Here is a 16,116-nt window from a genome sequence, read left to right on the forward strand (position 1 = left end):
CGTGTCATAAATATTTAAATGAAGGTAAATGTAATTTACTATATTCAGGCTTTCCCCATGTCCCCACGTTCGATTCAGAAGTAAACACTAAGGGGCTGTGCAATAATTATGAGCCCTGGGGAGGGTAAAATTGGGGGGGGGCAAGAAATTTTGGCAAGACGAAAGGGGGGGCAAGCAATTTTTGGCAAGCCGAGAGGGGGGGCAAGCGATTTTTGGCACGCATTCACGGGGCACCTTTTAATAAAATGCTTTAAAAGGCTTAGGAAAACGGTACGGAAACGCTTAAATATGCAAATTTTCCTGCTCGCTGCGCTCGCAACATACATCTAGACCATTTAAAGTTTGGAATTTGGGATCCCAAAAATTTGGCATGTTCAAAAGGGGGGGGGGGGCAAAGATTTTTGGCGGGCCGAAAGGGGGGGGCAAGCGATTTTGGCGAGCCGTTCGAAATTTTACCCCCGGGGCTGATAATTATTGCACAGCCCTAATAGAGGTTATCCACTTTACTCATGTGTGACTTCTAACAAAAGGCGCTGATTCCCGTAGTATTCCTTATTCAAACCAACATAATGCATGACCTCGAGTTACCTGCATGACTCTTGGCGGGCTATTTTGAAAAAGTCATGGTTGCTCATGCAGGTACTTCTTTTGAAAGTCCTAAACAAGGTATAGCAGTCGTTGATAGGATATGCAGCTTATAGAACACGGATAACCTCTATAGCTCGCGCCTCCCGGCGCGAGCAATAAGGGCAATTTTAGTATCAAACATTTTGCACATTAGATGAGGCGACCAAATTTACTAGCAATGCTTTTAACACCAAAGAGGGCTTTCTCATCCTGTATACTTAAATACTCTTGTGATTTGATCCATGATCCAGACGAACTGAATGTGACTCCTAAGTACTTTTAAGTACTAAAAAATAAATTAAAAAATAAATTAACAGTGTCTATTTGGTCGTCTAAATAATACCATTTTTCATATCTCATTAATACACCACCACGACGAAAAACAATGATTTTTGTTTTCTCAGTATTGAATGTAGACCCCATACTTTACAGTATGAATACAGCAAGAATATTTATTTGTCGTTGCAGTCCAAATACTGTATCACTGATCAATGCTATATCATCAGCACAGAGTAAGTGGTTGCTAACTTGGATTTCCTGGATGTCAGAAGAATTCAGCTGCTGATTCAAACTGTTGAGGAACAACAATTAAAAAGAAATGGTGATAATACAGAATCTTGCTGAACACCTAAACATAAACATGGAAAGGAATTTGTGACTCCATTTGGAGTTTTAACATGTGCACCCAGCAAACACAAAACGATTTGGACATCATTCGCAAAAGGTTAGAAAAGGTTGCCAGAAAACGTTTATATGTCGTGTTATAAAAAGGGCATATAAAGGGTATAAAATATTTTTATAACATTCAAAAACATTTGTAGATAACCTACTGCAAATATTCTAACATAATGTTATTTAAGTGTTGCTAAAATATTGACAAAAATGTTTGCAAAAATATATTTCACGATAATATTTTTAAAACATTTTAAATATATTGTTGTAGTATGTGTTCAAACAAAACATTTTAAAACGTTTTCTTAACCTTTATATAACCCGACATTTAATGTTATTAAAACCTTTTTATCTGAACCAAAACCCAAAATATAACCTGTTTAAAACGTTTTAAAAACATGTTTGTGTTTGCTGAGCATTTAACTGCATATACATGGAACGCAAGTATAGTCTCGTGGACTCTTTGGCCTCAAAACACATTTACTGCTTTTGTTATGGGCCAGTACTTTTTAAAACCTATATTTCATACCTGAGCAACCCAGAAGTTCAAATCTCAGGCTGATATGCCGATTCCAAGCCAGGGGAACGATGCGTACATATCGTGCTTGATGTTTTCTAGGAAACCAAACCTCAACTGGGGTACGGCTATCTGTATTGCCATCAAAGGTCTTGGCACGGGTAACATTGTAAATAAAACAAAAAAGCAGTGTATTTTTAAATTAATCAATCATATCATTATGAGTTTGTCATAATGCCGAATAGCGATTCATATATCCTTGTTAAATTCATGTTATGAATGGATTCTTATGAATTATAGAGGGTGAGCTGTATGCGTGTGAGTATGAGATTTTGCCCCAGCAAGTGCAAATTAATTTCTTTGAGCAAATTATTTTATTGTGATTTTATGTATACTTTATATGGTTTTTTTTTTTGTCTTTTAATGTAAACAATGCAAATGTAATATATTTCATGTAATTTGGCCTACGGGCCACGAATTTGAAATCATTTTAATCTGAATCTGAAAAGGGGGGATTTCGGGGAAAGACAAAATAAAAATACCCGTTGCTCATTTTGTCTGGTATTATCTTTTGGATATATAATTATAGCGTTTTTTAGAGAGAATGTATATAATTGGACAATCTTTGAGCTTCCAAAAAGGATTTTGTTGGAACATATGGTATTTTACACTAATTTGGCCCATCATTGGGACGAACTGTGGTGGGAAACAGGTTTCTTGACCTTTTTTCCGTTGCCTACTGGATTTTCTCTTTCATTTTTGGTGAGAGGGGCACTTTTCTCTTCCATGTTTTGTCAGGGGTTGTTTTTCCCCACCTGCCCCGCTGGCAACGCTACTGCGAACACAGTGCTTTTATTTCTTGTTATGTGGAAAGCCTCCCCGGGGGTGGAAGGAACGTGTCATCTGGCCCCACTCTTGAAATCATTCGCACGCCACTGGTCAGTCCTTAGAACCTGCGAAGTCCCATTACTGGTCGATCACGATTACGATAGGATTTCAGGTGTAATTAGATAGAAAATATTCTAGCCTTTCCTGACGGGCACTCTGAACATGTGTGAGCCCTCACTAGCTTTTGAATCAACAAGCTACTTGAGGGGGGGCGGTGTCCAACCTTCATGTAATTATTTTGTGTAAGCTAACCCTAAGCCTATTCATAACCCTAATCCTAACTCTAACCTAAACTAAACCTAACCAATCAATGACAGTGCCTGTTTCAAGCCTATAAGCCTCCTTGCATGATCGCCTTCCGAATTCAACTACCTGCTCTGACCGGAGACTAATCAACCCTAGCCCTCTTGGGTAGCCGTGTTAACGTGCTTAATGACCGAAATCCTATCGTATTCGACCAGGAATACTCCAGTCTCGGGGAAGATTTCTGAGATTTTGGGACCACGGGTATAGCGTGCACAATTAAAACTTAATAAAGATAGGCCTATGTATGCTCACCACTTCATCCTTATTGTAATCACTAGCAACCTTCCACGGAAAGTTAGTTGCTTTATACTCGATTTTAAAGCTCGTAACCCACTGATGACATGAGTCTCCTGGTCCTTGGCATTCTGCCAGAATCTCATTGGTCTTATCGCGTCCCTGTAGTATAACACCTGTTATAACGGTATCGTTCATCAAATCAACCTGAAATAATAATATTTCACTTTTATTTTCAGACCACGTGATGGAAAGTGTGATTAGAAAAGATCAAATTTACGAATTATATATTATTTGCAAAGACTCAAGACTCAAATAATGAAATCCTATACATAATTGTCGTCTTTAGCATCTTATTCCTGATCTATAGGTGTGTTTGTCTACCTGTCTGTCTGTATGCCATGTCCCCTCCACCCCCCCATCGAAATTGGCACGTATGACTTACACAAAGAAAACATCAATAACAAGGTAGACTTTCCTATCTAAAAATAGATAAAATGAGACACACTACACACCACACGCATCCACCACAGCACATACGCCACCTACAACCAACAAAACAATTAAGGGATCCAACACAGCGACATCGCCTGGGAAATAATTATATTGTACGGCAGGGACACTATTAATCAATACCCGGCTCAATGCACGATTTGATATTTAGACGATAAATCTTTGGATACTGGGGTAGAAAATAATGAATATCTCCCGTAATTTTTGCTTTATAAAGAAGCCAATTGTAAGGCTTGCACTTTAATATATGTGTTGAAAGAACATGATAGTTGTTAGCCAGCGTATTGACAAATAACCGTGCGTTTTGAAATAAAAAATTGACCAAAATTCAGATTTTATATGGCGCAGGACAAAAAAATGACAGTTGCCCTCATTCGAAAATACTCGGGTCACGGAACATAACACGGTACTATAGTGCAGTGTATACCACTGGTGGAGGCAGTCTAAATGAGATGACGTACCAGGCTCCGACATCTACAGAGGTCAGTCACCAGGCTATTGTCAATAGCCTTAGTCGGATTTCCCTCGGCCCATTATGCGTCTCGAAACTATTTTAATAGTTTAAAAACAGGTCGGAACAAAATGGCCATGCGTGGCTGTTGAAGAACAAATGGATTCGGCCTACCATCATGGCGATTTCTGCCATGAAGATATCAGGGCGATGACACTGTGTCCCATCCACGTACCCTACACACAAACACAGCACACAAACCTGAATCCACTGGAGTGTATTAAGATCAAAAGCCACCCAAGCCCCTGGTTCGTCATTAACTGGAACAGCATTGAGTCGTGCGTTTGATGGCGAAAATTGATCATACAGCTGAGATGAAGTTGTTATCTGATTGTCTAGAATTGTGCCGCTTTCCATTCCCAGTTTGTCCCTACACACTACGCGAAAGTACGAGAATGGTCACATGCAACAGGGCAGTTGATTATTATGTAAAAGAAAGAACGAATCACAACATGGAGACACGTGCATGATGATGGATGATGATGATGGTGAATCGTGATGATGATTAAATGGTGAAGATGATGATAATGATGATATGAAGACGACGAGGATGTCGATTATGACGGTGATGATGATGATGAGAAGGTGGAGGATGAATTACGAACATTTGCCAAGATCGCGATGTAAATCATTCTATATATAGACGAATCCAATTTCACGCATTTTTGCACCTCAATGGCAGCCATAGCTGGGTCCCCGTCGGCTCCATCTCACCTAAAATGTGAAATGATGCGGCCTTGGAGGGTATTTTAACTGCATTCTAGTACCCGTGTTACACGTAGACAAAAAATGATGACAGTTTACAACACAAAAGAATCTAACATCGAATTTTAAGCAGCTTTAATCCACCCAATTGGGCAGTCACAACAACCAGTTTGGTACTGCGGGGACCCAGTAATGGCCGACCAAATCCTGACCATGACTTGGCTCGTTGGATTCGTCTATAGCCCTACAATAACTTGAATGAAAGTTTATGATGTAACTTGCCGCGAGGCTGAGCTTTTCAACATTGAAATAAACTCACCTCTGCCACAAAGATTTCCCGACCAGCCTCCATATAGCACACAATGACATGTATACCCCAAGTTACTGTTGTCCAAAACACACGTTGCATTGTTTTGACACCGGTTATTGCAACATGGGTTTGTATCACAACCAGGAGTTGTAATGTCGCTTGAAGTAGATATGGGAGTCGTAATAGGCACAATGGTAGTCGGAGCGGTAGCTACAAAAACAAGGAAGTAGTAATATGGACTTAAAAGACGTTTATGAATATTCATGAACTCGCTCATGAATATTAATGAGATGAGCATCACTAATTAACATATCTGGATAGTCATAAAGTGGGCATGATTTCAAGATACAATTAACGCATTTCGCTACGCATTTTGTTATGCAACTGACGCATTTCACGGCGTAATTGACGCATTTCGTTGTGCAATCGACGCATTTTACCGCATTGCTAGACGCAATGGACGCGTTTTGCGGTTTTGCTTTTGGTATCGTCCCCACGTCCCCTCATTAATATTTATGTCTCTAGAGCCCTTATTACTACTCAAGGACGATAAAAGTTAATAAAATAGACTTCATCTACTACGTGCATTTTACCATTCTGGAGCCTGCGGGTCATTTTGGGTGTACGTGTACCCTTGGTGTAAGATATTCATGAGTTAGACTAGTGTAAAGACTCATGATTAAGGAAATTAAGCATCTAACAGAATAAAGCTGTATAATCCTTCTTTATACCATTTCTGTGTTACACGAAGCTTAAACCCAATTTTGGGCTGAAATGATGATCTTTGCCCAGGGCCGGTATCGTCGACGTTTTGTTGTGGGAAAACATTGCGGTAAAATTCGCTGTGTTTGTCAGTCACTTGAACGGAATACACACACATGACACAAGACGTCAGTTATACGATGGCTTGACGAAACTGAAAGGGTAGGTCTACAGGCAGGTACAACTTTTTTCCGATATCCATAAAAAATAATCCAAGTTTCAAACCTGATTTGTCAAACATTTACGATACGAATTCTGAAATATAAACAAAGGCTTTTACAAACTTTACTTTCACATGGGCATCCCAGGAGACACTTGAAAGAGTCATTCCTCCAAGAATTCCTTGATGTTAACATCCTAGGGTTATCTGCAAACCAGTGGCCATCAGATGCAGCATACGGCTTACAGGGTAACGGTGAGCCGATGCCACCGTTTACATTATGTGCGGCTAGTACTCGAGTACAGTTGCAACGAATTTCGTCGTTTGATGATAACGCCCATCTGAGTTGGTGGCCATGGGTGGGATCACTGCGTAGCCTCAGCAAGCAAGTATACCCGCTGGTATAATAAAGGTTAAGACCTGTGGGGTACAAATGTATCACATTCATCGTTAATATCGCAAAACATTAAATCGAAGTAATACTGCAATATGGAACTACACCTTTATCTTGACAGTTCATTGGCTCGCCCTATTCCTTTTAAAGGAATTTTTATTAAAGTCAGTTCTTGTTTTGTCTTTGCATCACCCGATACCATGTTCGCAATCAACATGTCTTCATCAGGTTACATGTAGGAGGAATCTTCGAGAAAATACTTATCGTTTTCATGAGCTTTGGCTCTCTATGATATTTTTACGCAAAGCAAGCTAAATTCTGTAACACTTTTTAAACACTGCAAGGTGTTTAATTTTTCATATACACAGTAAAGGAGCTTAAAGGTATAGGACACCTAAACACCAAAGTAAACACAAAGTAAACACAAAGAGTAAACACATGATGAGAGTATTTAGATTCTAAACATTCAACATGTTTATTTTCATATTGTTCGGAAAGTAAATGCACATGTGTTTACTTTGTAAACATTTGGTGTGTTTACTTTCTAAACAATTTTGAAAGTAAACATGTTGAATGTTTAGAATCTAAATACTCTCATATGTTTACTCTTTGTGTTTATGTGTTTACTTTGTGTTCACTTTGGTGTTTAGGTGTCCTATACCTTTACTGTGTAAGTGAAAATTTAAACAGCTTGCAGTGTTTAAAAATTGTTACAGAAACCCTAAACACTTGGATTTACAGTGTATAGACCGAACATTTTAAGTTGACTTACCATACACCCACATGAACATCTGAACCGATGTACTTATCCAAGACAACAATTTGCCATTCAAATCCATGTTGTTCATAATAGCAAAGTTAAATAAAATGGTATTTTTCTTAACATACATAAATTTGGAATAAAAACTGTCAGATTTGCATAGTCTAGATGTGCGTCAGAGTTGTTGATGAAAGATAGGCCTAGGCCTATAATATGCTATCCATGACCTAACCAGCGTCTTGATTCAAGACAAGACTCAAAATAATACTTTCAATACCGTGCAATGAGAGTTTGAGGCTTATTATCACGCAGATTACCATGATTACAGAAAAGGCGAGCTTCTAATTACTTGAGTACACCATTATACATGCCATACTGCACGGATTCACTTCAGTAATTTTCCATTAAAAAGATTGAATTTGTGTATTACTATAATTAATATACTATTAATAAAAGGTGGTCGCGCGGTGTGTTATTAATTATAGCTATATATTATGGGTGTATCCTACGTGTAAAATAATACCAAACAAATCCCAACACTAATCCTAACCCTAACCCCAACCTTTATCCTAACTCTAACCCTTACCCTAACCTTAACCCTAACCCTAATCCTGACCCTAATCCTAACTCTAATCGTATTAGTATTTCGTGCTCTCTAACCTCTAATCATTGTCTGTGGTTCACGAATCATGAAGACAACATTAATCATTTACTCATGTGTACAGGGTGTCCATGAAAGAGACAAGAGCTAAAATTGTCGGAAACTTGAATATGTAGGTATAGTTGATGTGGTTAAGGAATAAAATAGCTATCACATGAATTTTGACATTAAATTGTTGTACACAATATAGTCTTGTGTATTTCTTATAGCTATATTATTATTGTCCATGGTTCTTGAATAAATTCGATCAAGGCAGTAAACAGCATGAATCATTAATCACATTTATAAATTAATCACATTAATCAAGTCAAAGGTGTCCATCACAAAAGAGATGTAGCGTATGAACCTTTAATTTGTGGAGATATAAATAGTCAATGATGTTAAGGAATAAACAGCTATCAAATACTTTTTATTTTTTAGTTTGACCATTGACAAGTTGTCAATTATTCTACGAAAATATATCATTTTTTCAATCCGTGGAATGCCAATCAATATGCAAATCAATGCTCACGATGCGTCTCTGCTGTAGTATGCCAGCAAAGAAAACAGCACATGAAGACTTTCCTGACTTTGGACCACCACCACCACCATCGCCATTTTGTTTGAGCCTGATCCCATCAGGACCCAAGCGTGTCTCCACACGGAGCGACCGTTGAAACAAACAAACAAACAAACCACCACACACGCAACGCACATTTACTGGAGCAATCACTGCACATGTGGCTTATGTTTGTAATATTGTACTTTGCTACCAGCCAGCAAAGTAAATATTAATGTAGACTTTCCTGACTTTGGATGCTCCGCGCATAGCAACACGCCTGCTTAATTTGCACATGTGCGGCGGAATCAATATCATTTTATGACCTTGGTGGGTTTCGATGATTTTTTTTTACAAAAATTGTATTAACAAATTCTGCAGACCCTCTTTCTGGAAAATACCAGCCTTTCTAACAACATTTATGTATCTTAATCGGTTTTACATCAAAGTCTTGGAATTTTAGTGGTTATTTCGTTTTTTCCATGGTGGCTTCCAACTTGGAAATGGGGTTGGGGAAAATTTCTTGAAGTATAGTGAATGCAGCACCTTATGGCGACAGAATAAGTTTATGGTACAAAAGCGCGAAGCATGTGAAAACGTTTGGCATTTGAAGTTAAACTGGTAAAATTTGATGCAAAAGTGGAATAAATTCTCGTGAAGTGCGCAAAAATTAGCACTTTAGGCTAAAATGGCCAAATATGAGATTAATTTGGTCAGAAACCAACATACAGGCGTCACACTTTCGGGGAGGGGGGTGGTGGTTATTGTACGGACCATCCAGGTGCGTAGCCAGCTTTCTTGGTCGGGGGGGGGAATTAAAATTTCGGGGAATAGACGAAAAAAATCGTACATACATAATTATACCGGTTTTTTATTTCGCAATATTTTGGCCCATGACTGGGGTGAATTTTGGTGGAAACGCCGGCTGAAATCATAACACTATTGTGCTGGGAGGACACAGTAGGGTATATAACCATAAGTACATAATGGCCTATTGTGCTAACATAATTATTATCGGATATCTATCACCGATGGCGGTAGTTGATGCTCTCTGTCGTAGGTGGCATACTTTCATGTCACCGTATAATTACACCCGAGTTCTACGGCCCGAGGCCTAGAAATCATGCGTGTATATTGAGGGGAATTGTTTGTTTGTATGAAACATAATCGATGCATGATGATGGAGATGATTTGATTATGAATTAGTTTATTGTCGGTAAGCACAAGGTTCCCTTCTCCCCACCTATATACATTCATACATACATACAATTTATACCGCGCAATAATCTAATGAAAGGTCTAAGCGCCTTTTCAAACTAGAGCCAAAAGCTGGAATAGAAACAAACAAAAATAGATAATGAATGATAATTAAAATTACAATTACATATAAAAAGGTGTGTTTTAACAGTTTTTGAAAACAATAAGAGAAACAGCTTCTCTGATGGAGACAGGGAGCTTGTTCCACAGCCGAGGTCCAAAAACGGAAAAGGCTCTGTCACCTGTTGAACGATGAGTTTTGGGAATATGGAGCCTAGTATGATCAACCGATGAACGAAGGTAATGACGAGAAATGCTGTGAGTGTTGTATAAAGCAATATCAGAGGAGAGGTATGTTGGTAAAGAGCCATTCAAATATTGGTACATATAAACAAGCAACTTAAAATTAACACGTTGGCGGACAGGTAGCCAACGAAGCCTCGCCACGTAAGGAAATATGTGCTTACGTCTCTTAACTCAGCAAATCAGGCGCGCAGCTTTATTCTGAATACGGTGAAGTTGGTCAAATTGCGCATTGGTGATGCCTGCAAGCAATTAATATAACAAGATTATGAATGTTTTGAGTCATCCAGTAGTATAAAATAGACAAAAATATGCAGTGCCCCTCAACAGTGTGGCTACCCAGACTGGGCTTTTGAAAAAACCGCCACAACCAGAGACACCCCACAACAAAATAACACGGGAGATGTCACAGTTAGCAAAGCCAGAGTTATAATACCCTACTCCACAGGCCTTTCAGAGAGAATAAAAAGCACTTTCAGGGCGTCACACTTTCGGGGAGGGGGGTGGTGGTTATTGTACGGACCATCCAGGTGCGTAGCCAGCTTTCTTGGTCGGGGGGAATTAAAATTTCGGGGAATAGACGAAAAAAATCGTACATACATAATTATACCGGTTTTTATTTCGCAATATTTTGGCCCATGACTGGGGTGAATTTTGGTGGAAACGCCGGCTGAAATCATAACACTATTGTGCTGGGAGGACACAGTAGGGTATATAACCATAAGTACATAATGGCCTATTGTGCTAACATAATTATTATCGGATATCTATCACCGATGGCGGTAGTTGATGCTCTCTGTCGTAGGTGGCATACTTTCATGTCACCGTATAATTACACCCGAGTTCTACGGCCCGAGGCCTAGAAATCATGCGTGTATATTGAGGGGAATTGTTTGTTTGTATGAAACATAATCGATGCATGATGATGGAGATGATTTGATTATGAATTAGTTTATTGTCGGTAAGCACAAGGTTCCCTTCTCCCCACCTATATACATTCATACATACATACAATTTATACCGCGCAATAATCTAATGAAAGGTCTAAGCGCCTTTTCAAACTAGAGCCAAAAGCTGGAATAGAAACAAACAAAAATAGATAATGAATGATAATTAAAATTACAATTACATATAAAAAGGTGTGTTTTAACAGTTTTTTGAAAACAATAAGAGAAACAGCTTCTCTGATGGAGACAGGGAGCTTGTTCCACAGCCGAGGTCCAAAAACGGAAAAGGCTCTGTCACCTGTTGAACGATGAGTTTTGGGAATATGGAGCCTAGTATGATCAACCGATGAACGAAGGTAATGACGAGAAATGCTGTGAGTGTTGTATAAAGCAATATCAGAGGAGAGGTATGTTGGTAAAGAGCCATTCAAATATTGGTACATATAAACAAGCAACTTAAAATTAACACGTTGGCGGACAGGTAGCCAACGAAGCCTCGCCACGTAAGGAAATATGTGCTTACGTCTCTTAACTCAGCAAATCAGGCGCGCAGCTTTATTCTGAATACGGTGAAGTTGGTCAAATTGCGCATTGGTGATGCCTGCAAGCAATTAATATAACAAGATTATGAATGTTTTGAGTCATCCAGTAGTATAAAATAGACAAAAATATGCAGTGCCCCTCAACAGTGTGGCTACCCAGACTGGGCTTTTGAAAAAACCGCCACAACCAGAGACACCCCACAACAAAATAACACGGGAGATGTCACAGTTAGCAAAGCCAGAGTTATAATACCCTACTCCACAGGCCTTTCAGAGAGAATAAAAAGCACTTTCAGGGCATTCGGCATAGTACCATTCGGCATATAGCTACCTCCTACAAGCCCTCTAATAATTTACGGAGCAAACTGATGCACGTAAAAGACAAACAGTCTAACCTAGTTTATGGACTCACGTGCTCTGAAACTAGTTGTGTCCAGTCTTATGTAGGAGAGACAAAACAGTCTGTTAAAGCTCGCCTTAATCAACACCGGAGAGGAATTTCCAACGAAAACCAGGACTCCGCAGTCTTCACCCATTCAAAACTCTCGGGCCACCAATTCAATGCCGACGACATCATATTCTTCGACAAGGAGGAGAGGTGGTTTGAAAGGGGAGTGAAAGAAGCCATCCGGGAAAGAGCTGAGCAGCCAGAAATTAATAAGAAGGGGGGCCTCCGTTTCCTGCTATCACACGCCTGGGACCCCACCGTGAAACTACTTCCTCGCCGATTACCATCACGTGACCAAACCAGTCAAGTCTCTGCGCAGTCTGATGAAGACCCGGTGAACGGGTCGCAACGTTACTAGAAAATTTGTTGCTGAGTCCAGTATTTGATTCATATTTTTGTCAATTAATATAACCTTTTCTTCCCTAAGAGTCTCCTTCTCCCCTCCCCTACATTCGATATATCCTCTATCTCGAGCTCTCCTTCCCCTTCCCTTTCCATTTCCAATGCTCTGTCCCATCTGCTTCTCTTTCTCCCTCCCCCACACTCTGTCCCCCTCTCTTTTCTCTCTCTTTTCTCATTTCTTCGAGCAATAAATAATTCAGTTGAAGTCTACCTAGTCTATACTGGAAGTAATAATAGCTTCAATCTTCAATCGATTCCCGTGTATGCGATATGCATAAGAATAGACACTCGACTAGGATTCAAGTGTCTATTCTTTTATAATCTGGGTTGAAATATTTCGATGGTCTATATTTGATCACAGAGAAATAAGCTAAATCGAACCCACGCTTTCAAATGTAGATTGACTTGTTCGACTTCTCTGCTTGTGAATATTACACTGCGAAATTTAAACATTTCTTTTGTATACTTAGATCAAGTAACTTCAAACCAAGTGATTATCTTCTTCACACAATTATATAACAAACTGAACGAAAACCGAATATCCTTCCTTGCTACAAATTTTAAGTTTCTAACAAAGGGTAGAAACAAAGATATCGATAATCATGGTTGTCAAGAGCTATAGGCAGGATAATAGGAAACCATGTGACCAAAATCAAAACTAAAATTCAATATTTGAAATGAGGGATTGACTTACATTTCATTTAGTTATTTAGCTCTCGTTTCCAATAATGTAAGTGTCAAGTCAAGGACAAGATTGGCAGCAATGGATCGTTAGGCTGGTCAAAATGCTAATTACTAGTAATATTAATCGACAGCATTAATTGTTTGTAGCCACTACAAATTGACTCAGCGTCAATTAAAGTCATAATACTGTCAGGAAGGGTTCTGTCCATTTTAAGCAGAAATAATGAGGTAAAATGAAAGAATCACCACTGGCTATATCTTGGCCATTTAACGCGGTGCGCTATGGGTGATTTAATGTTGTAATTAAGACAATAATTCAAAATTGCTATGTTGTCCTTCAAACACATAAAATTTGACCGAATCCAATTGTTCTGTTTGGTGCCCGGGGTTTGGTGCCAATGGATAGTTACGGGTCTCTTTTCAGTGATAACAAAATAAGTACCAACACTTTAAAGCAATTCATACACAATATTTCAAATTAAAATTGTTGCCTAGATTACTGAATGCGCCAAACAATTTTCCATAAAATGAGCGCAAGGGATGGTCTTCAGATTAGCTCTAGTCATTTGCCCACTGATTTAAGCAGATCGACTCCTCAGTGCCAGAAGTGCAGTGGGTAAGTGCAATAGCTGCGCTGTGAACACAGCTGAACATAATTTACACACAGTATAATGTACTCATCTACACGTGGCATCCACACATGGCAGCTATTTTACTTACCCACTTCTGGCACTGAGCAGTCAAGATGCTCCTAGGAAATAGTCCCAACCTATTCCAGAAAAACACAGCACTAATTTTTCTGCATTATAAATATTATCCTGTTATGCTAAATGAAATTTTCATATCAATTTTTGGAAATAAGGGCCAAACATGTGCGTTTTTCATATGCTGTGACAATCATGTCCAAAGACTTGTACATACAAAGACGAATTTCAAGTTATGCATCCTAATTTTTGGAAAACACATTTTCTAATCTTTTTCATAATCAATAATTACCAAATATAGCACAAAATATTAAAATTATGAGCTTATTTTGAATGCTTAGACCTGTGCCAATTCTTAGAATTTGGTGACTACAATTGTAAGAAAACATACAAAAATTGCATGTTTTTGGCTTATTATCCTCAAATTGCGAAAATTTGACTTTTATTGCCAGTTAAACACATCAAAAGAAATAAGTCCCCCTCTGAACATGTCGTCATAACATTGTAAGGTTTCGTTTTGTATCAATAAAACTAACTTTGAAATAATTATATGACTGTTTACTAAGTGCTGTGTGAAAATGAGAGATTTCCATGACTTCAGGGCTGAATGAGCCTAAATTGAAGGCATAAACTGCCCTTTTCAAAAGTCACAAAGTAGGCCTATGCTTGTCACAAAAGTTGATTCATGGCTTGCTACTAATGGAAAACCCCATGTGTTTGAGTGCAGTTTAAGATCCTCACCAAGTGAACATTTACTGTAATGTGTATCGATTCTGGATCATTCAGCCATGCAAATCCCCTTGGTGCAGAGTTCAGCACAGTGAGTTGTAAGATGGCCAGTTCCATTCCTTGTCCCAATACGCCTTGCAGTTAACAAGCATAGACCTACTTTGTGACTTTTGGAAAGGGCAGTTTTTGTCTTCAATTTGGGTTCATTCAGCCATGAAGTCATGGACATCTTTCATTTTCACAAAACACTTTGTAAACAATCATATAATTATTTCAAAGTAAGTTTTATTGGTACAAAGTTTTACTTTATGTTATGACGAAATTTTCAGAGGGGGACTTATTTCTTTTGATGTGTTTAGATGTAACTGAAGGTTTAGGATTTCTTTCGTTTCAAAAATTTAGTGCTGTATTTTTCTAGAATAGAGAGCACTTTCAAACTGCGTAAGTTCCCTTCCATTTGTGCAAATGGGGAGGGGTACGGACCCATTAAGGGCTGGGGTATGAACGTTTGGACAGTATTTATTTTGGGACATTAGAGCACATCAGACATATCGAATTGCATTCTGAATACGAAGAATGTCATTCTGATATCAAATAATTTTGGTTTTTGAAATTCGCAATTTAATACACATTTTATGACAAATCATTAAAAATTGATATTTTTGATATTTAACAGTACTCGAAGTAAACTTTATAAATCTGATGATTTATACTTAACGTGTATGTAGGTGGGATGAAATGCCGACGATCAATTGAAAATTTTGACCTTTCGTATTGAAGATATGGATTTTTTCCCAAAACACCAAAAAAAATTAGGTCTTTTTTTTTTTTTTATATCTTAAATATGAAAGGTCAAAATTTTCAATTGACCGTCGGCTTTTCCTCCCTGCTTCATACACTTTAAGAATATATCATTAGATTTATATAATTTACTTCGAGGACTGTTATATATCAAAATGTGAAAAATATCAAATTTTATAATTTGTCATAAAATTTGTATTATATTGTGATTTTCAAAAATGAAAATTATTTGATATCAGAAAGACATGCTTCGTATTCAGAATGCAATTCGATAGGTCTGAGGTGCTCTCATGTCCCACAAAAAATACTGTCGAAATGCAATAAACGCTCATTTTAGATCCCTTAATGTCATCAAATTTTAATTTTGTTCTTCTGTACTCAAAATGCCTAAATAATATTAGTAAAACTGTCAGAAAAGATTTCTGTCAATTTTAAGCCAAAATAACAAGGTAAAGTGAAAGAAACCACCAAGGATATTTTGACCATTTTATAACAAGGAATGGTACTTAATGTCTGAATGATATAACATTGCTAAGTTAGCGACGAGTAGGGATTTTTATCACTACCCTCAACAACTACATACCCTAACTAACATACCACTACACAACACTGAATAGAACACAACAAACTGAACAAAATCTTACATCATGTTAATGAGATTTGTTTATTTTCAAGATCAAGGTGTTTGAAAGTCAAGGTGATACAATAAGCAGTCAGTACATTATATTAAATTGTCAAAAT

General features: G+C 38.1%; 1 long non-coding RNA gene across 1 annotated transcript; it reads right to left on the minus strand.

Annotated features, from left to right (window-relative positions):
* Positions 1 to 5,427: 5,427 nt before the first annotated feature.
* On the minus strand, positions 5,428 to 7,592 carry LOC140143354 (uncharacterized). The gene is made up of 3 exons (XR_011857745.1): positions 7,372 to 7,592; positions 6,335 to 6,625; positions 5,428 to 5,493 (listed from the first exon to the last, which is right to left on the minus strand). It is a non-coding gene; the product is annotated as an uncharacterized lncRNA (long non-coding RNA).
* Positions 7,593 to 16,116: the final 8,524 nt, after the last annotated feature.

The sequence above is a fragment of the Amphiura filiformis genome, unplaced genomic scaffold (assembly GCF_039555335.1).
Source record: "Amphiura filiformis unplaced genomic scaffold, Afil_fr2py scaffold_21, whole genome shotgun sequence".
NCBI classification, from domain to species: domain Eukaryota; kingdom Metazoa; phylum Echinodermata; class Ophiuroidea; order Amphilepidida; family Amphiuridae; genus Amphiura; species Amphiura filiformis.